Genomic DNA, 21,850 nt, shown 5'->3' on the forward strand with positions numbered 1-21,850 from the left:
GGGATGACCTTAGATGCAGTGGGAGACCTTGACCTTTTAAGCTAAGGTCTTTTTTGGTGACATGCTTTTCTAATATGAAGGGCTCTTTCTCATTACTCTATCACAAGTCCATGCTAGATTTGTTTCCTGATACCTTTATCTGTTCATCTTTATCGGTTTCCTCCTTCTATACAAATGGTTTATAGTATAGGATAATTTTTTTTCTATATTTCTCTGTACTAAAGTTTACCTAAATGTTCTGTCTGCTTCCTAAATCCTAAATATCCACATCTGATTGTGTCTTATATGTAAGACAATATCCTCAGTTTATTGAATTTTCTTTTCTATTTTGCATCATTTGTGAGTCTCATTTACCAAATCTCAGTGACATCTTTCATGCTTTAATGTATCTATGATCTCATCCACATAGGCATCCAGTGATGCAGATGATAACACAATCCAGCCATGTCCTCTTATGTTATGCCATTTAAATACAGTGATATCAAATTTTCTTCTTTCTGCACTCATCAATCTATCTTGTTTATTATTCCAACTTTGTTCATCTAAGATTGTAGATTTCATTGCTGGTTCTCTTCTTGGACACTGTCTCCTGTGAGTAGTTGGTCTCCTCCACTGCTATTCTTCTATTGTAGCGGCTATTCTCTGCAGCAGATATATGTTGGCAATTTTCATCCTGCCCCCCTTATGTAGTTTAAATCTTCTTGATTAAATGTGTAAGGCACTGGAAAAATGTCTACCTTTTCCTGTCCACTGATAGATTTTACTCTGTTCCTGCCAAGAACCCACCATCCGTCTGTCTTAAGCCATCACTCAGAAATCCAAACCCATTCTCAAATGCCATCTTCTTTGCCAGTTATTCACTTATCAAATAAATCCACCTTTGTTTTCTGAATCTTCAAACTTCAATCAATGGTAGTGATGAAAGTACCACCTGAGTCTGAGATTGTCACTTCCTTGCCCAGTTGCCTCTTTCATACAATGGACTTTAACCAAATTATTTGATTGATGGCTGCTGTCTTCATTAGGGACTATCAACACTTCAAAACTGTGCTGATTTAGGCTATTAGTGACAAACTGCATTTACTTTACTTTTGATTCTCAATGTCTCTTGAAAATAAAACAAGATGTCCTCCTTATTATTGATAGCCAGTTGAGACTCTAAAAGTGTAAAGTGAACTGCATCTTAATCATTATCATAGTCATAATGATTTCACAGTGCTGTAAGGTTTTCAAGGCACTTAACAAAATAGAATCTTTTTTGAGATAATATCAGGTATGCTGTCTGACACACAAAAAAATGTAGGTAAAAATAACTGAAAGAAATAACAACTGAAAAAAAAAATTAGTCACTCCATCCATGTCTAGTATGAGAAGGCTTTTGGCATCATGAATTCATAGATAAAGCATTTAATGAAGTTGCCATTCCTTTCTCTCTCACTGTTACTGCAAAAATCTGCTCTGAGATCAGTAAATAAGTCAAATATCCACTTAGGGAACTAACGTTACTACCTAGGTTAACCTCAAGAAACAGTTCCTTCCTTCAGATCTGTGGGCTCCACACACAATGGAATACAAACAAATATTTAAGTGCTCCCGTGTACCTTGGGAGGAAGGGTGGTGTTTATTTCTTCCAACTCAATTGAAGAAGTTACTGAACATTAAGTTCCTCCACTGAGTCTGGTCTTTTGTATGGGGTAGAAAAGAAGGCAGAGCCTTGCTCTCATCAAAAAAAAAATAGGTATTATAAATATGAAAGTTATTTCAATACTAAACGCAACAATTCAATAATTATGTGAAAGAGTATATGACTGATTATTCAAATGATTGGCACATACAAGATTGACAGGAAATAATACTATAGGAGAGTTAATAAATTGGATATTTGTCTCTTAAATAATCCATACTGTCCTCATGTATCCCAAATGAGACAAAGGCTCAATAAATTACCATGGATTCAATAACTTTCTTTGAGGGAAAACTGGTACAGTACTGGGAGTAAAAACATGCATAGGCCTAAAACTCTCCCTTTATGTTTTAAATCTACTTCATTGGGGTGAGTTTATATATTTTTTAAAAAGAGAGAGCACTCTCATTCACTTTATGAGCCTCAAAGGAACCTGGAAGTCTGGAGAATGTTTCTAGCTCAACCTTCCCTCTGCATTCTGCAGACCATGGAAAGGGGAACAGAACATCAATTCTGAAGCCCCCCACTGCTCTCTGGCACCAAGTGTTTTCTAGTGACCTTTTCCTCTCCTGCCAGGTTTCTCAGGATACATGTATTATGGTGGGAATGCCTCTGTATCTTCAGTCTCAGTCAGCCTCTTCCCCTACTTTGCATTTTTCTGAGACAAAGGCCAGACTTACTGTTTTTTTCTTTAATAATTTTAAAATCATTTTGAATTTGAAAACAGATGTAAAAGGAAAATCATTCCCTGGCACATGTGCCCCCACCCAAGGGCACAGATGAATGGTGTATGTCACAGTGCAGCTTGTACGACCCAGCTCATCAACCTCCCAGAAACCCTCTTCCCATCATTTTTCAAAGAATCATGGAAACAGGACAAACTGACGAGTCAAACAAACTTTTAATCTAGTTTCCCATAAATAAACCTGAGACCAAATTATTGCAGTAAAATTCAGATAACTATGATACTTCTTTAAACACAGGGACTAATTACAAATGAGCAGCAGCTATAGGCCATCGGCTAATGCTGTTTATTAGAGTCCCTTGTTACAGGGAATCCCTGGGGTTAGTTTCTGAAATAAAGATTTAATTTGAGGGTAAATCAGAACAACAAAAAATGTAGTTAATTGTAAACAATAGTATTCCAAGCCCAGCTGAGTCCATCAATATAAAAACAGAAGTTAACCTCATCCTTTCAGTATTGTAAACATATTAAATGCTATTTATTGTGATTACATGTGTGTGGCCTTCTACAGCCTAAATAGCAGCATTTTCGTGACTGAAAGATATAAACATCAGATAACTCTACCATCATTCTTCAAGGTTTAAAGATATAAAAATCTAAATATTAATTTTAATAGAAAGGTTAGCAAATTGGAAACTACTGCATGCATTACAGTCCTCACAATCACATTGGATGCTGAGGGAGACACACATTCTGGGGAGATTAAAGAGACAGGTGGGGCCCAGACTCAGCTCATGAATATGACATCTGTCATAAACAGAGTCTTTGCTTCCTACCCCACCTCCCATGTCTACTGCTCCCCCCACCCCAGAAAGATTTTTAACCAAAAGCAGGATTGAAACAAAAACTGAAGACCCAAAAGGGAAGAGAAGAATACACAATTAAAGATATAGATATGAATACAGATATAGATACAGATGGTAGAAACATCAATATAGATGGATATAGCTATATATTGAGAGACAAACACACACATTTTGTTCACCCTTTTCAGTCGTGTCCTTCTTTTTGTGACCCCTTTTTGGGGGTTTTCTTGGCAAAGATACTGGAGTGGTTTACCATTTTCTTCTCCAGTTCATTTTACAGATGAGGAACTGAGGATGAAATGACTTGCCCAGGGTCATGCAGCTAGTGCCTGAGGTTGGATTTGAACTCAGTTCCTCCTGACTCTAGGCCTAGCACTCTATATCACCTAGCTGCCATAAGACACACACACACACACACACACACACACTCACACACACACGTTCCAGTGCTCATTTATTGAGTCCTTCAATGGGAGACTCCACTGGGTGATAAGATTTAGTTTGAATGCTTTCCTGGCTTGACTTGAATTTCTCTGGCCTAGAATAAATTTCCGAGGGAACTGCATGGGTCAGCTTTTCCATGGCAACTAAAGTGTTGACATATGTCCCATACGAAGTCAGAAAGTACACATGGTGGGAGCTCATTACCTTACAACAATGAGAGTCAGTCACCTTGAATTGTCTTCTGAGGATTGAATTTCTATTCCAGTCTGGCTTCCTCACTCTGAGACTGACCAAGAACCAAGAGATCAAGAAAAACCAAAATAAACTCAAATCATCTCAAGGGGTAATGCAACAAGGGTCTAAGAAAATTGGACTAGGAGTAAGACACAGGTTCTATTTGTCTATTTTGCTACTGATCTTCTCTCTGATTTTGAGGAAATCTCTATGTCCCATGTCTTTTTTCCCCCCATGACCTAATCACTTGTGTGTTCAGAGTTAAGACTTGACTCCCTCCCTGAAGAGAAAATAAAAAGGCTCAAGGAATTCATTCCTACTTTCTAGGTTATCAAGGACAATGAAGTACTCCATAAATTAAAATAACTTTCAAGGTAAAAATAAGGAATTTAGAGAACTTGAAGAGATCAAAGAATACTGATCTTTTTTGGGAAGTTGGATAGTAGAAAAATGTAACCCAGAGGAGAAAGTGAATAAAAAGGAACATTGAAATCTAGGGAATAGACAGGAAGTTTTTTGAGAATTCCTTGAAAGCAGGGACTTTTGTTTTTTATCTCCAGTGCTAAGCATACTATCTGATAAACAGTAGGTGCATAATAAATGTTTATTGACCGATTAACTGACTATAGAAGGAAAATCTGGATCCTCTGAGGAGGAATCACCTGTTTGTACTAAAAGGAGTGATAATCCAAAAAGCCCATCCAGGAAAGAGGTTATTCATTGAGAGGAGTAGGAAGAACACTTAGGAAGTGACTTCCTAAGACACACTAAGGTAGCCATTTATAAGAGTATGGGAACTATCCTTCCAGGGCTTGTAGTCAGGTTGTAACAGGGAGACCGATGACTTGTGCTGACTACTACATACTTCTGATGTTGTAGGGATCAATGACACTGGCTGGTGGAAATCTAGAAATCATTGCCAAAACAATATGGAAAATCTGGGCAAGACACAAGAGGGCTGAGGGGTAGAGACAGGGAGTACTCCTATCCCTTTCATCAGTATGAGGCAATGGCTTCAGAAAGGAGAGGGAGATGTGGGAAGCAAAGAGTTAGTTGAGAAGATAGTATCTGAGGACATAGTTTGAAGCACTGCCCCATGACCTAAAATATAGCAGCAATGATGGAATGAGCTGAATGAGATTTTGCCTGGAATCTTGAAAATTGATTCAATCAATCAGGCTTCATTTGTCCAGTGCCTACGATGTTCTAGGCACTGAGGATAAAGAGACAAAGATGAAATAGTCCACGCCCTCAAGGAGCTTAGATTCTATCAAAATAAGGGGGAAGTATTCCTGTAAGTATAAACAAAATCTACAGCAAGTATCTCTTTCTGCCTCTATAGCTCTCACATCTGTCCCTTTCTCACTACTTATATGACCAGCCCTCGCTCAGAGCACTCATCACCTCTTTTCTGGACTATTCTAATGCTTTCCTGATTTGTTTTTCTTCATCAACTCTCTACAATTTTTCAAATAATAAGCATTGTTTAAGTTCCTACTGTGTACCAGTTATTGTGCTAAGCAGTGGGTGTACAAAGACAAATGTGAGGAAACAGTGTTGTAAGTCTGAGGGGATGGTAGAAACCAGTGAATACTTATAAGTTCTTGACTTGCCCTAATGATAGTTTTATCTATTCAAAGACAAGAGTAACTAACATGGGTATGTGTATGAGTGGGGTGGAAAGAGGAGGCTGTCAGGGAGAGACATTTGGTCTGGATCTGATTCTTACTAATGGGGAGAAAGGAACTGATTATTGGCAAGGAAACCATGGGAGACTTTAAGGGAAGGGACCACTCACAGGTCCAACACAGGACAGGGCTATGAGAATTTATGGTCAGGAATAGGAAGGAATTCACACTTATTCTGATATAAACCCTAAATTAGAGGCAGCTGATTTCAAAATTTGCAGAAAAAGGAATAAAATTCTATAAGGTAAGTCAGTCCAGGATGATTGGGAGATGCTCAAGAATAAAATTCTGAAGATATAAAAGGAAACAATTAATGTGATTAGGAAAAATGGGAGATGTCTGAAGTAGACATACAGAGAAGGTAGTCCATCAACGAACAAGCGTTGATTAAGCACCAACCAGTCACTATACTCTGTAAAACTTAGATTTTAAACAGTAATGCAAGGAAAACTGAAGCAAATGCAGGAAACAGAGGATGAATGTGAGTGTGGCATTGTCCTGTGAAAATACTGTCAGAAATGTAAAGCCTGGCATGAGCTGAGGTTGTCATGGGAAAATGTTAAACAACAAATTACTTTCTAAAATCTATATTGGGAGAAAAAAAGACAAGAAAAGGCAGGACTCTAACTTGGGTGGATAGAACCCTGATAACTGATAACAGAGAGAAGATAGAGCTGATGAATTTTCATTGTGTTCCTCTTTTTTTTCTTGGTTGGTTGGTTTTTTCTAATGAGAAAGGTCCTTGTACTGGAATTCACTGAATAATAATGGTTAATAATGCCAAGGATAAGGAGGTAGTAAGAGGATACCTAGCTGCCCTTGAATTTCAGTGAACTGGCCCAACTGAACCATAGCTTCAGGTAAAGAAGGATCTAATGGGTTTGACTGCTGAGTAGCACTTTAAGTCACATTAGAAAGTTAGTAGAGAACAGGGAGCTAAGATGTCAGAGTACACACCCAGACCTGGCTGAACTCTCTCAAGATTCCCCTCCAAACAACTCTGAAACAAAGCCTAAAATCAAATTTTGGACAGACAGAGGCAGGGTCATAGGAAGATACTTTTAATGCGTAAGACAACTTAGGAGGCTTGAAGAAGAGGTATGTAACTTAGGGTGAGTGCAGGATAAAGGAATGGCAGGAGCAGCTGCAGCAGGCCTTGGAAGTAGCCGCAATAGCAGCAGTCCTGAGTCACCATTCCAGGATGGAGAGAATTGCTTCTGATTGGTCACAAGGGAGTAAGGGCTAATACATGTGACTTCAGGGGAAAAAAGTCCCTTCCTGGGTAAAGACCAGAGTACAGATCAGGAGACCAGGAAAACACTTCTCCCAAGGTAATACCACCCTGGAATCACTGGAAACTTTCAGACCCTCAGAACTAGCTCTGAAACTAGCAGCACAAAAACAATCCCTCAGGGACAGTGTTTCCCCATCCCTAGGTAAGGAGAATCCAACTTTAACTTAAAGTTCAAAGTCAAGAAAGAGGCTGGGAAAATAAGAAAGCAAAAAACCAAATAAAACTTAAGCATAAAAAGCTATTACAGTGGCAGGGAAGACCAAAAAGTAAACTTAAAGTAAGACAACAATATGAAAAAAGCTATAAGACAAGGCCTAAAGTCAGGAAGATCTAAGTTCAAATTGTAGCCTCAGATACATATTAGCTATGTGACCTTGGGGAATTCACTTAAACCCCTTTACTTCAGTTCTTCTTCTATGAAATGGGAACATAGTGGAGAAGGAAAGGACAAATCACTCCAATATCTTTGCCAAGAAAAACCTATGGGCAGAGTGTGTCAATTTGGGGAAGTAAGATGGCACAGTGGATAGAGTAGTGGACCTGGAGTCAGGAAGACCTGAGGGCAACTCTGGCCTCAGACATTTACTAGTGCTATGACTCTGGGAAAGGTAATTAACCTTATTTGCCTCAGTTATCTCATCTACAAAATGAGCTGGAGAAGGAAATGGCCAACCACTCTACTATCTTTGTCAAGAAAACCCCAAAAAGCGATCATGAAGAGTCAGACCCACTTGAAAATGACTAAACACAGCAAATCAAAAGAGGCACAAAAAATACTGAAGAAAATATCACATTAAAGAAACAGAATTGGCATAATGGCAAAAAAGGCACAATAAATCACTGGAGAAAAGAAATTAAAAAATAGAATTGGTGAAATAGAAAAAGAGGTATAGCATCTCCCTGAAGAAAATAATTTCTTAAAAATTAGAATTGAACAAATGGAAGCTAATAACTCCAGTGGGCATTAAGAAACAATTAAAAAAATCAAAAGAGTGAATAAGTCTAGAAGCAAATGAGAAATACCTAATCAGAAAAACAACTGATGTGAAAATATATTGAGGAGAAATAATCTGAAATTTATTGGACACTCCAAAAGCCATATTTTAAAAAGAGCCTAGATATCATAGTTTTATAAATTATAAAGAAAAACTGCCCTGATAACTAACATCCAGAGGGTAAAATAAAAATGGAAAAATCCACCAATTATCTCCTGAAAGAGATCCCAAAATAAAAACTTCCAGGAATATTACAGCCAACTTCCAGAACTCTCAGGTCAAAATGAAAGTATTGCAAGCACCCAGGAAGAAAACAATTCAGATATTGTGCAACTACAAGCAGGATCACACAAGATTGCAGATTATCTACATCAAAAGAGAGGAGGGTTTGAAATATAATATTCTGGAGGGCAAAGGAACTAGGTTTACAACCAAGAAAAATCTACCCAGCAAAATTGAGCATATTCTTTTAAAGGAAAAAATGGATATTTAATGAAATAAAGAACTTTCAAGCATTCCTGATGGAAAGACAAGAGCTGAACAGAATATTTGACTTTCAAATAAAAGTCTTAAGAGAAACACAGAAAAGTAAACATGAAAGAGAAGCCATATGGGACTCAATAGGATTAAACTGTTTACTTTTCTACATGGGAAGGTAATACATGTGTCTTCTAATGATTTTATCATTATTAGAAGAATTCTACATGGAAAGAAGGCACAAGAACAAGTCAATTATGTTGGATGATATAAAATATGGATAGGCAAGATTCTGGGAGAAAGGGAAAGGGAGAGGAGGGATGGGAAAATTATCTCACATAAAAGAGGCACACAAGGAAGAGCTTTTAGAGTGGAGGGGGAAATGGTGAGAGGGATGCGGAACACTTGAACATTTAACATCTCAATTGGTTCGAAAAGGGGAAATATATTTAGGCATATCTATGTATGCATGCATGCATATGTGTGTTATATATGCAAAAATGTGTGTGTGTGTGTGTGTGTGTGTGTGTGTGTGTGTGTAGTGGAAAGAAGCAAAACAGACTTTTGAAGAGGGACAGGATAAAAAGAGAGAAGAATAAACTGAAGAAAATGGGATAGAGGGAAATAATTAAAAACTAGAACTATGATTGTATTAGATGAACTAAACCCAAAGAATGGAAGTAGAGAGCAGAATTGGAAACTAGAATCCAATAATATATTGCACATAAGAGATACAACTGGGACAGAAAGATACACCCAGATTTTAAATAAAGGGCTCGAACAATCTATCATCTTCCAGATGAAGTGAAGAGGGTTGGGGTGGCAATCATGATTTCAGAGAAAGCAAAAGCAAAATTAAACCTAATTGAAAGAGATAATCTGAGAAGCTACATTTGGCTAAAATGCATCATAGGCAATGAAGTTAAGTCAAAAAAAGTTTACAGCAAGTTTTTCCAATAAAGGTCTAATTTTCAAATGTATATGGACTGAGTCAAATTTACAAAAAACAAGAAACTATCCCCAGTTGATAAATGGTCAAAGAATACAACAGACAGTTTTCAGAAGAAGATATCTGTAGTCATATGAAAAAATGCTCCAAATTACTATTGATTAGAGAAAGGCAAATTAAAACAACTCAGAGGTACCACCTCACACATTTCAGAAATGACAAATGCTGATGGGAATGAGGTAAAAGTAGGTACACTAAAGAGCTAATAAAAACTGTGCTAGCTATTTGACCTAGCAATACCACTGCTAGTCCTGTTTTCCAAAGATATCAAAGAAAAAGGAAAAGGATCTATATGTACAAAAATATTTATATCAGCTCATTTTGCAATGGAAAAGAATTGGAAATTGAGGAGATGCTCATCAACTGAGGATTGACTGAACAAGTTGTGGCATATAATTATGATGGAGTACTATTGTGCTATAAGAAATGTCTAGGGTGATGGTTTGAGAAAAACATGTACGACCCATATGAACTGAGAACTGAGTGATCGTTGTGAACAGTATAAGCAATCTTATAATGATGATCAGCTGTGAAAGACTTGGCTACTGTAATCTATAAGTAATCCAAGAAAATTCCAAAGATCTCATGATGAAAAATGCTGTCTACCTCTAGAGAGAGACCTCATGGACTCTGATCACAAAATGAAGCATAATTTTCTTGTTTCTTTTTGCTTTTGGTGTAATATATCTAATATAGAAATATATGTTGCATGATTTTACATATATAATTGACATTAAATTGCTTTTCTTCTCAGTAAGAGAGAGGTGGAAGGGAAGGAGAGAATCTGGAATGCAATATTTCAAATGAAAATGATGTTTATAATACATAATAAAGAAATAACTTTTCTAAAAAGACCATTAAAAGATTTACTGGAAATCTGGACAGGGATTGTGAAGGGGTAAATGTTGTCCCAGTTTTAAAAGATAGAATAAGAACAAATCTACAAAGTATAAGTCAAAGGGATTTTCTTTGTTTCCTGGGACAATCCTAAAAAAGAACATCGTTGTATTAGTGGAAAAATTACCTGCAGGAGTGAAATAACTTACTATTGAAGTATTATGTCACGGTCAATGAACTATGCAGGCACAGAATGTAGAGAGTCTAGGTTTATTGAGTGAATCAATAGACAGATTTGAGAGGAGAGTAATCTAATTCTTGCTTTCCAGCATTCCTATGTAAGTACATCTTCCTCTTCAGAATATAAGTACTCTGAGGCATGGTACTATTTTTCATTTCTCTTTCTCTACCTAGCACTTAGCATAGTGCCTGACACATTGGAAACATTTAATATATTTAGTAGACACATTGAATTAAAAATGCCACCTGAGTTGCCCATGATAGGAAGCATAGCATACTGGCTAAAGAGCTAACCTTGAATCTAGGAAGATTTGGGTTCAAGATCTTGCCTCTACCACCTCCTGATTGAATAACCTGGACAAGTTATTTAAATTCTTAGTGCTCTCTTCACCTTGCAGAGGAGATATGACCTCCCTTGGGAGAGGGTGCTTCCTTCCCTTAGGAAATCACAAGTCCATTTGCCAGCTCCTTAGCCCCAGCTATACAATCCAATGTTGAAAGGGAGATGAATAAATCTTCGATTTTCCTCCTAAATAACTTTGAAATTGGAGGAAAATTTGAATTCTAAATAGTGGATTAAGAAAGCATACCATAGGATAAGTAGAAATGTAGCTTCTTGACTTCACAAATGTGTGTACATGCAGGAACCAAAGAACCTGAAAACCTCAAATTCCTCTTTGTTATGGTGTCCAGCGAGTACCATTCTGATTCAACCCTTGGAACTGAACTGATAGCTATTTTTGGTTTAGTGTTGCAGAAATGGCAATCACAAAACTCTGGGACCAACCTTCTTTATAAGGATATCAGTCAGTTCTATTGTATGATTCTTCAGAGAGTCTAATGAAATAGGATCCAATAGACCTGGATTCTAGGATCAGCTCTACCACTGAATTACTATGTAATTTCAATCAGTTCCTCGGAGCCTCAGTTTCCTCATCTCTACAACAGAGATGATGTGGTTTAGGGGCGCAAAGTTCCCAAAACTATTAAAGTACAGGGTGGAGTCATCTGGAAAGAATTTGCAGACTCAAGCAGTCTTCCAGTCAAGTGGTAAAAAGCGTATTGTAACACTAATATAGTGGGCAGAGCTCCTTAGGGAACTTGCAACTTAATGGGGGTGATGCTAAAACTTATACATAATAAAGTTCAGTGAATGGTGTGCCAAGTATGCTAATTAGGTGATAACACAGTTTCCATACCTTGGGTACAGGTGTATGCAATTCACTACTGGAATGACTTGGGGTAGCGGGGTTTCTAAGGAGTGGGGTTTTCTTCTGTAACAAGAAAGCCTCAGGAATTAACATATATAACTTGACCTCTGGATTGTATTTGATAACTGTAGGAAACATACATGATGGTTCTGCTGGTACAGAATAGTCGTGCTCATACAAGGGAAATTCTACAGAGATCAGCTTGCTCTTGTAAGAGGAAGAGATAGTTTGCCTCACTGGGGCCCATTCATTACTTATTGTCAGAGATATGGTCCTAGGACTGGGGTCTATCCTCTCAATGTAATTCATACATATATACACACACACACACACACACACACATACACGTATATATATACACACACACATACACATATATACATATGCATGTGTGTACATACGTATATACTATATATGTATATGTGTATATATATATATGAAATTTTTTCCCCTTGGAAAGATAAATTGCCCAACCAAAGCAACCAAAAGAAAGTCTCAACATCAACTCCCCATTCATCTGGTATTCAAGTTCTGCCTTGACACTTACTACTTCTGTGACCTTGGACAAATCACTTGACTTCCCTGTGACTCAGTTTCCTCATATGCAGAATAAAGGACTTAGACTAGACTGCCTCTGAAGTCCTTCCAACTCTGAATTTATGATGGTTTAATTATAAATCATAGGATATTGAACCTCTATGCATGTTTCCAACCTTGTTCAAGATATCATACATACCTTTGCTCTTCAAATATCTACTTTCTTTTAAATCTCAGATCAAGTGCTTCTTTTTTCATGAACTCTTGCCTCTTCTCTCCACAACTTCTAGTTTTCCCTTTAAAATCGTTTGTATGTTTTCTGTAAATACTTTCTACTTAATTTTGTCAACATATTGTTTTCCCCAATAGAATGTTAATTCCTTAAAGTTAGTGACTTCAACTAACAAAACTAATAGCTAGCATTTATAGAATGCTTTAAGGTTTAAACAGCACTTTAAGATATATTAGTGCATTTGTTCCACAAGAACCTGGTGAAGTAGATGCTGTTATTTACCCCATTGTATAGGTAAGGGAACTAAGACACACAAAGGTTAAATGACTTGGCAAAGGTCACACAGCTAGTAAGTGTCTGAGGTTGAATTCAAATACAAATCTTCCTGACTGGAAATCCCACATTCTACTATGCCATCTAGCTCCCTGTATTGTTTTTGCCTTTATGTCCAATGCCTGGGATAGAGTAGGTGCTTAACAAATGCATGTTTATTGGTTAAGTTCATCTATCAATGGAAATTACCCACTGTCAAAGGTTAGGAAAAGAATGTATTAAACAGAGGAAGCAATGTAGCCCAACCAATAATAATAAAGAATATATTAACTGATATTAATATAGTTCTTTCTCATTTACAAAGCACCTTTATATACCATTTGTCACTTGATTCTCACAAGAGCTCTATGAAATAGGTAGTATATGTATTCATAGTTCCTTTTTACAGATTAGGAAATAGTCTCAGAAAAGTTAAGTGATTTGTCTAAAGTAACACAACTAATGCATGTCAGAGCTGGGACTTGAGCCCATTTCTTCTGATCTTGCAAAGCCCTGCCCCATTTGAATCCAATTCACTTCCATGTCATGTTATCTCCTCCCTGACTTCATGGTACTCTTTGAGAAGGAAGGATTAACAACAATTTCCCTTACCATGCTGTTTCCCTTATAATGAGATACCTGAAATGGCCAAAAGTAGTGAACACTGACCAAGACTCAACCAAAGACAGTAAAGATGAGCATTCAGAACAATTTGACTGGAAAATAAGATAAAAATTCTGAGCAAATATCAAGAGGCTACCACCTTGCCAAGAGGATATACTCACCTACACCTACCATTGCTGGTTCAATCCATCCCGATTCTGGTCTTCACTATTTATGTATTCTTGAGCAAGTAATTTCTTTTCTTTGGTCTTTGTTTCCTCTTCTAGAAAGTTTGCGGGTCAGCTTAAGGCAGCTAGGTGGCATACCTGATAGAGTACTGAGCTTGGAGTTAGGAAGACCTAAATTCAAATGTCAACTTAGACATTTACTCACTGTGAGATCCTAGACAAGTCACTTAACTCTGCTTCAGTTTCCTCATCTGTAAAACAATCCAGAGAAGGAAATGGCAAACCACTCCAGCATCTTTGCCAAAAAAACCCCAAATGGGGTCATGAAGAGTCAGACACAACTATAATGCCTGATCAACAAAAAAGGTCCTTTCCAGCTCTAGAGTCCATGATCTTATTCTGAGGCTCTTGGATCTGATGTCTTTGCCCAGAAATGACTCTTTCTGAAAACTAGCCCCCTTTCAACATTAATCTAAATAAAAAAACATGTGAGAAGTGCAGTAGATATATTTCACAAAACCTACTTCCTAATAATAACCTTCTGGGATCTTCCTTGGAGAGCTTACCACATAGCTTGGATGCTACTTCTAATCACATTAGAGATCAAAAAGTGAGGTGGTGGGGATCCCTGGTGATCAGAGATTCTGAAGTACATCCATTTCACTGGAAGTTTTGTGAATTTATTATCAAAAATTGCTTCCAAATGTGACTTTGCATCCCAAGATTATCTCTTCACTTCTCCTTTATGATTCCCATTAAAAGAAAAGTAGTGGCAGATATGGGCATAAGGAAGGACCCAGACAAGCTGGCCATTGTCTGCAGTGTTGGTTTGTTGAGGTTTACTCTGTACTTGGATAATGCTTCAAATGAGAGGTTTGGACAAGGTTATCCCTAAGGTCTGATCCATGTCTTAATCTATGTTTCCATGATCACTTGCCTATCATCACCTGTGTTCTTATTAGTGTCTCTGGCTCTACGTTTTCTGATGTAATGCTCTTGTAGCTCAAACTCAGCAGAACAACACAGTAAAATGTATAGCTGTCCAATGCTCTTTCTCATTTGAGGCTGCCTTTTTGTGTTCAGACATTTCCAGGAAACAAGACAATGGTTTGCAGAATGTCTGTCAGAAAGATCTCTGAAGTTATTGTGTAAAAAGTAATTGCATCTTGTTCAGCAGCCATATTATCTTTGCCTTTAGTAGTATGCCACTTCCACAGCCTAAAATGCACCTTCCGCCGTCTGCCTGCTTCAAGTTCTGACTCAAGGCTCACCTCTGTAATACTTTCCTTTCCTTTCACCAACATATTTCATGGTCAACTCCAATAGTACTCATTCAATCCATATAGCCTTAATAATGTATATGAGAGTCTTGTTTCCCCCACATTAAATTCTGAGTATCTGTGTTAAATATTGTTGCAAAGGACAAGACCAACTTGTTCTGAGTCCTGAGACTTTTATTCCAGAACAGACATTAGATTTTGAAAGTTCTGTTCAAATCTCAGCTCTGCCACTTATGACCAGTTGACCTTGGGCAATTCTTTTTATCCTATGTTTAGAACTGAGAGGTTGGAGGAGATCACTGGCAAAGCCCTCTCCAGATTATTCCTATGACATTTGAAGGCAGAAGCCATGTGTGTTAAGACTTAGTATCCCCTACAGTGCCTTCTATTGTTCTGGGCATATAGCAACTATATGATGAGTGTTGATTTAAGTGAAAGAAGGAAAGTGAGAAGGGACTTTAGGGAATGATTTAATATAGCAGATTGATGTTGTGCTGCTGAAAAACATCCCAGTAGTTGTGTGGTCACTGGTTATTCACTTCATCCATGCATATTGGTCAACGCTTTGGAAGTTTCAAAACATTCTCTGTTGACAAGTATTTCTTTGAGTGCCCCATGTGCCCCATACTATGCTAAGTAGTACACTATACTAAAATCAGAATCAACTAGTTAATAAGCATATATTGAGCACTTATTATGTGTCAGCCATTGTGCTAAGCATTGGGAATACCAGTACAAGCAGAAAGAAAGACAGTCCTTGACCTCAAGGAGCTTATATTCTAATGAGGGAGACCAACACATTAAAAAAGAAGCCGAAAAGAGGTAGGGAGGAGATTCAGGGGCACCCTATTGGGGCAGGAGAGTACTTCCAATTGGTACATCCCAAGGCTACAGCAGATTTTTTGAATGAAGGGGTTTCTGGGGCATAGCAAAGAAAGTCCCTAGTACAATCTGGAGAAGAATGAGATTAGAATGGTAAAAACATTATGGCAAGATCCTTTTTGGTCTTTCTGTGCAAGGTAACTGTGTCCTTGGTAAGGAATTACTCCAAGTGAAAAGAGATCTAGACCTCCTCAAATTTATCATAACACTCTGTGTGGCTTTCTTCTATTCCTATCTCAGTTTACCTGTGTCATTATTCCTACACATATAGCCCTATGTCTCTTCCTCTCCATCCCACTTTCTCCCTTGGATTATCAGTTCACTGAAAGCAGGGACTGTGCCATTTTTAATTTTTACATCTCTAAGGCAAATAAGCTCCTTGTACATAGTATGCCCTTAATTAATCAAAACATAGAATTACCAGTCTGGAACAGGAGATGAAAGCCAACCCCTCATCTTAACATATGAAGAAACTGAGTTCCATAGAGGATGACTGATTTACCCAAGGTCACACTGTCAGATAGTGTTTGAGGCAGGATTTGAAGCTGGTTCCTCCTGACTCCATGGCCTGTGCTCTATCTAACCCATGTGGCTTCTGTATCTTAAACGTATGTTAAAAGTGAATTGCATTTTTCTGAAGTCATTCTATCTTCAGACATAGTTTGAACTTGACTAGGTGCACTGGATGATTGACTTGGCTTTGCTGGATCACATTTCTCTGTTGTCATTTCTCTGTAGAGATCACAAATCAGACCATACTCCTGTCTGATATTCCCAATTTTATGCTACCTGAAAGTCATTTTTCCCCTCTTGTAATTAGTGAGCTTTGCATGGTAGTCTCTCCTCCAGCATTATTGCTGTGAATGGTAAATGAACAGTCTCCAGGGAGACAGGGCAAAAAGTCAGATATGGGATATGATGTATGATTTGTAGGCTGCAAAGGGAAATGACTCATCTGCATAACATAAGCAATGATAATTCAGTTGAATATGACTAAGATGTTAAAAAGAAGGTGTGTTTATAAGTGAATAAACTTCCTGATCTCATTGCTACCCTCCAGAGAGAAAAAGAGGCAGCATGGAATATTTTTCACATAACACAGACCCCATTTCACTCTCCACTTTGACACACTTGCCTTTTCATGACCCCAGAAATACATTTTTCCCTAGTCACTGGATGATATACACAGCATTCCACTGACCACAGTCTCCACTAGTACTAAGGAAGTATAAGCATGTGATAGGGTGAGTTTAGAACTCCCTGACTTATCATTCTTCCAAAAAGTAGGTGAAATCCAACTATGCTCAACTACAAAAAGAAAGATTGAATCCAGAGGAAATGTTAAGGATGATGATCCTTGAAAAATCATAGATCTTCCCTAAAGGATTATACCTTCCCTTCTCTGAAGACCCAAATAATCACAAGTCAGGCAAGGAAATATACGTTTGGGTAAAGGGAGAGTGTGGGGCATCTTCACCACTTAGATTTGCTGAACTATTACATGGGTACTTGGACTGAACCATCTGCCCAGGGATCCTTGACACTGGTGGAAAACTAAGCAGACTATCCCAGAACTGTGTTTACGACCTCAGGACTCATTGGTATTCAGGCTGGTCTTGTGAGGTTGAACAATGAGATGGGATTCAATTCAAGGAGTGCTGTGACTATACTCTGGAGACCTATCTTCTCATTCCCAGGTCTACTACTCATTTTGTTTATGTGACTTTGAGCAGGAGCTTTACCTCCTCAGAGTCTTAATATCAGCATTTATAAAATAAGGTGTTTGGAATGGATGATCTCAAAGTTAGCTGACGAAATTTGCTCAACGAGTGAATGTCTTTGAAAAAGAAGCAGTAGGATTTGTAAGATACTAGTGCTTGGGATGTGGGAAAATTGGGATGCTAATTGAAATTATGAACTAATCCAACCATTCTGGAGAGCATTCAGTAATTATGTCCAAAGAATTATTAAACTGCCTTTGTCCTTTGATGCAACAACACCACTACTAGGTCTATTTCCAAAGATGATTAGGGAGAAAGGAAAGAAACCTATATGTTCTAAAATATTTATAGCAGCTTACTTTGAGGTAGAAAAGAACTGGAAATTGTGGGGATGGCCATCAACCGGGAAATGACTGAACAAGACATGATATACAAATCTGATGGAATACCACCATCCTGTAAGAAATGATGAACTTGATGAAATTAGAAAAACATGATATATTTGTATGAAATAATGAAGAGAGGAATGAGCAGACCAAAGAGAACGCTTTATACAGTAATAGCAATATGGTTTCAAGAACAACTTCGAGCGACTACATGACTTTGCCTATTACAAATACCCAAACTAACTACAAAGGGCAGATGAAGGAAGATGCTATCTGCATCCAGAGAAAAAACTGATAAATAGAAGAATGTATACAATTATTTAACATATATACAAATGTGTGTTTTTGTGTCTAATGGTAGCCATCTTGGGGGGAAGGGAAGAAAAAAATTATATGATAACTTTATTAAATATTTAAAAGAAATTGCAAGTTGCATATAATAAATTTGCCATTTCACGTGCTATGATCTTTTTTATGCTATGTTATGGAAATGCTTACTTTTCCATAAATTAAAAATAAAATGAATAAAAATATTTTAAAAAACTACAGTTCTGGACATTATTCTTGGACTGTTGAAGTACAGAAAATGGAGGAGAAAAACTTAGGAAATTTCTTTCATTCTAACAAAATGATTACTACTCACTTCAGTTTGGTCACTTTCTTTTCTTTATTTCATTTTTTAAAAATTTGGACACTTTTTACTTTTGCCGTTCAGTAGTTTTCTAATTGTGTCTGACTCTCCATGACCCACTATTTCGGGTCTTCTTGGCTGAGATAATACAGTGGTTTGCAATTTCCTTCTCCAGCTTATTTAAAGATGAAGAAACTTGAGGCAAACAGGGTGAAGTGACTTGCCCAAGGTCACACAGTCAGAAAGGGTCTGAGGCCAGATTTGAACTCAGAAAGATGAGTTTTCCCTACTCTAGAAACAGAACTCTATCCATTGTGCCAACCAGCTGCCAATTTTGCTTTTATACAGTATCTTTTTTTTTAATATCCCCTTACTTATTCCAATTGATTTGGTGATTAGCATTCCTTCTTCCCTTATAATAAAGTTTAAAATAATCATTTAGCAAAAACAACCAATAAGTTAACCTCATTGAACTACACATGGACCATTTCACATCCATAGTCATTCACCTCTTCAACAAAAGGATAATGGTACATTTTCTCATTTATTCTTTACGACGTGCGTCAATCTTTGCTATTATAATTACCCAGTAAACGGTTTCATTTTTTCTTTCCATTTACATTGTCAGTCATTGTGTATTTTTTCTTGCCCCTGCTGAGCTCACTTTTAATCAGTTCATATAAATTTCATGTTTCCCTGAATTAGTCAAACTTGTCATTACTTATAATGCAATAATATGTCATGACATTCAAGTAATGGAGGCAGCAGAATGCTGGAGGCATCTACAAGGCCCAGAAGTTCAGCCCAAATTCACACATAGTGTCTGTCACAGACACTGTGGGATCCCAGGCAAATCATTTGAACTCTCTCAGCCTTAGTTTACTTCTCTGTAAAACGGACAGCCAGGGGGCACAGTAGATAAAGTGCAGGGCCTGAAATCAAGAAGAGTCCTCATTTTCCTGGATTTAAATCCAACCTCAGACACTTACTAGCTGTGTGACCTTTGGCAAGTCACTTAACCCTCTTTGCCTCAGTTTTCTCTCACCTGTAAAATGAGCTGGAGAATGAAATGGGAAACCACTCCAGTATTTTTGTGAAGAAAAACCCAAATGGAGTCACAAAGGGTCAGATACAACTGAAATGATTAAACAACAACAAAATGGAGGTAATAAGGGTATTAAAAAGCTTAAACAAGGTACTCTATGTAAAATGCCTTGTAATCTTTAAAGGTCTATATGAATGTTAGCTATTGCTGTTGGTGATGCTGTTAAATATGACAGTTTGTTAACTTTCTTTTCTAAGGACTTAGAGAGCAATAGGCAGAAGGGACATGCAGGAAGGGTATATAGCATATCTTTAATTTGAGCATGTTACACATTGTATGATTGTCAAGTTCTTTAAGTTGAGATGAGTGACAATACAAAAACTTGATAGCCAGTAGGAGATTCCTCCTGAAGTGACCTCTAGAGAAAGGCCATCATCAAGTAGGTTTCTAGTTTCTCAGTACTGTTCTGAGTTCTTCTCACTCATCAACTCAGAACTACAAGTGCTCCAAAGTGATTTCTGTGGGCTGCAACTTTAAGAATAAGTCCTCTTTTAAAATTACATCTTTGTGGATATGTTTTGTTTTACATTCTCTTAATATGTTCATTTCCTACTCTTTGATCATTAGCTAACTACCCTGGAGAATGCTCTGATTGATTACAACCTCCTCCATGGTCCTGTGAATCATTTTGCCATAGTACCCATACTTCCCTATCCACCCAACCTTTAAGCTCTGAAAAGACGATCATATCAGCTGTGCCATTTTTCCTGGTTGGGATGTGTCAGTCCGATTGCCTATGACCTCACTCACTACCCCTGTAACTGACCACATCTCTTCTCTTAACATTGACTCCACTATCCTAATGCAAAATCCTTAAGGTTAGAGCCTGTTTTTCTGTTTGTTTCTATTTGGATCCCTAGTGCTTAGCACAGTATGTAGCACACGAAACAGTTTAATGCATTCTTTTAAAAAATTCATTTCCCAACATAATACTAAAGAGTCATCACTTCTAACAGAGAAGAAAAAAGAAGGGGAAAAGCCCACATTAAGGCAAAATTAATCAACATGCCAACCAAATCTTACAGTATATATGTAATGTTTCTGTAGTTCTTTACCTATGAAAAGAGGAAAGAGATGGGTACTATTATATTTCTTCTTGGAGCTAGGTTTGGTTTGTATAATTTTAGAGCAGAAAACAAAGAAGTAAGGAAAAAGAGAAGGAAAGAAGAAGGGGAGGAAGGAAGGAAAAAAGGAAGGAAGGGAGAGAGCAAAGGAATTTTATATAATTATACAAAAATAAAGAAAACACTGAATCTTTATTCTGTTTATGATTAAATGAAATTCTTGAGAACTTCTGATAGAATATGACAGGGTGGGACGGGAAATGAAAAACTAAGTTATACTGCACTCATGAAGGGATGAAAGAAAAGATATAACCAGGACTCTCCCAGTTCAAGGGTTCTCCTCATGTTCTTTTCTCAGACAGACCAAACATTCGTTTCTGCCTGTCTGTATCCTACTAATTCTTGAAGTCCCAGTTCAAATATTGCCACTTCGATAAAGCCTTCTCTAACCACTCCAGCCTAAGATGAACTCTATTTTTTCTGATTTATGTGCCACTTTCTCAATAAGTCTGCATTGTATTTGATATATGAGTGCAAAGATCATATGCTACATTTTTCTTGTCCTTTATCATGTCTAAATTATGGTCAAGTGCATAGTAAGGACTCAATATATTTTTACTGATTTTTTTTAATTAGATGGGCATCCAAAATGTTGCCTGTGTAAGAGTTTAGTGTAAAAATTTAGCACAGTCAAAATAAAACATATATTACTGAGATTACTCTGTGAGACTCCCAGTTCCATACAGTAGGGTCCCAATTCATTTGAAAATCAGCTATTCACATATTACCGTTGTTTATCTCGTGAAAACTAGTTATGCATGGGAGTTCTTAGATATTCACAGAAAAGCTATAGTTTGGAGACTGAGAAATAAATATCTCCTAAACTGAGCCCATACACTAGAAGGACTCCAAAATCTTTGTTGCCCAGCAAAAGATAGGTATGACTGAAGAGGGACCGAGCCTCCCAGGCAAACAATTCAATTTTGCTTTCCTCCTTGTTTACCAGGGGCTGCTAATTATCAATGCTATTGGAGGAACTGTAAAGTATTTTATCAGTTGCAGCATTTTGCAGCATTTTGTCTAAAGCTTTTAACTGTCATAAATGCACACGGCTATCCACAAACCTTGAATAATAAATAATTATTATGTTAGTGACGGATTTACTTTGAAAAAAACACAAAAGGCCACTAAACCTGGAGTTTCCTGCCCCACGTAATGTGCATAAAAGAAATGAGATCAGTAATC

Source organism: Notamacropus eugenii, chromosome 1 (assembly GCF_028372415.1).
Source record: "Notamacropus eugenii isolate mMacEug1 chromosome 1, mMacEug1.pri_v2, whole genome shotgun sequence".
Taxonomy (NCBI): Eukaryota; Metazoa; Chordata; class Mammalia; order Diprotodontia; family Macropodidae; genus Notamacropus; species Notamacropus eugenii.